General features: G+C 38.1%; 1 non-coding gene across 1 annotated transcript; it reads right to left on the minus strand.

Annotated features, from left to right (window-relative positions):
• Positions 1 to 301: 301 nt before the first annotated feature.
• On the minus strand, positions 302 to 404 carry LOC115227522. Its single transcript, XR_003883132.1, has one exon. It is a non-coding gene; the product is annotated as a U6 spliceosomal RNA (small nuclear RNA).
• Between the last annotated feature and the right edge of the window lie 1228 nt (positions 405 to 1632).

Genomic DNA, 1632 nt, shown 5'->3' on the forward strand with positions numbered 1-1632 from the left:
AGGATGAAAGGCAAATTTGACCTCGATGGAAATTGAACTCAGAACGTAACGGCAGACGAAATACTTATTTCTTTACTACCCACAAGGGGCTAAACACAGAGAGGACAAAAAAAAGACAGACAAACAAATTAAGTCGATTATATCGACCCCAGTGCGTAACTGCTACTTATTTAATCGATCCCGAAAGGATAAAAGGCAAAATCGACCTCGGCGGAATTTGAACTCAGAACGTAACGGCAGATGAAATACCGCTAAGCATTTCGCCCGGCGTGCTAACGTTTCTGCCAGCTCGCCGCCTTTGAAAAATATGGAACGCTTCACGGATTTGCGTGTCATCCTTGCGCAGGAGCCATGTTAATCTTCTCTGTATCGTTCCAATTTTAGTATATGTATTGCCAAAAGCCTTGTGTACTGTTATCAGACGGGTTGTCATGATGAACATACTGACAAATAGTATATATATAAACCTAGTAAAGTATTAGAAAGTAAGAAATACAATATGTTGTCGGACTTTAATATTCAGACTGGCAGAGTAATAGAAGCTAGAAGGCCTGATTTTGTAGTAGTAGATAATGAGAACATAAAGTGCCAGATAATTGACTTTACAGTCCCAAATAACGAAAAAAATCAATATGAGAGTTATAGAAAAAATAGCAAAGTACCAGGACCTAGCTATTGAATTACAGCGACTATACAAAGTGCAGGTAAAATGTATCCCCGTAGTTATAGGTGCATTGGGAATTATCCCTAAAGATCTAAACAAATGGATAGAGGAAATAGGCATAAAAGCCAGTTTAGTACAGCTCCTGAAAACAGTGTTATTAGGGACAGCTAGGATACTTAGGAGGGTTCTTGGCCTCTAAGGTTTTTTACTGTAACTTTGTAGGAGGGCTCTTGGTATCAAAGGCTATTTGTTGTAGCCTGATGCTAGGATTCTTGACCTCTAGGGTTATTTACTGTAACTCAATAGGAGGGTTCTTAGCATCTAATGCTATTTGTTGTAGCCTGATGCTAGGATTTTTGGCCTCTAGGGTTATTTACTGTAACTCAATAGGAGGGATCTTGGCATCTAAGACTACTTGTTCTAGCCTGATGCTAAGATTATTTTATTTTCCAACAGTCTAATCTGTTGAGTGTACAAGGTTTTCACTAACGTTCTCGAGTCAGTTGGGGTTGGAAGCACTGAATGTAGCTATTTACGCTATCAACTAAATATTCCACGAAATTTTTCTCAACTCACACGCTACTGTCTAAAAAATGAAAGCAGTATGCTTGTAAAAAAAAAAAAAAGGATCCTGTCAGTTGACGACTTGAATACTTTAGATCATACGCTGTCTTTAACCTAGTTTGGCATTAAGTAAATAATATCAAAAATACTAACATTGCAATCAAGACTATCACCCAAGCAATGACAACACTAACCAGAACACCATACCAGAAACGACATTAACCAGATCCTCATGCAAGCAAAAACATACAGACCACCATACCATATATCAACAACAACATCCTCGTACCGACCACAACAACATTATGAAGAATACTAGACCACCATGTCTACAGTGACAACTGCTATACCAATAATAACAATATCCAAGACCCCATACCAATATTAACATTATCACCATCATT

This window comes from Octopus sinensis, unplaced genomic scaffold, assembly GCF_006345805.1.
Source record: "Octopus sinensis unplaced genomic scaffold, ASM634580v1 Contig04288, whole genome shotgun sequence".
Lineage (NCBI taxonomy): Eukaryota > Metazoa > Mollusca > Cephalopoda > Octopoda > Octopodidae > Octopus > Octopus sinensis.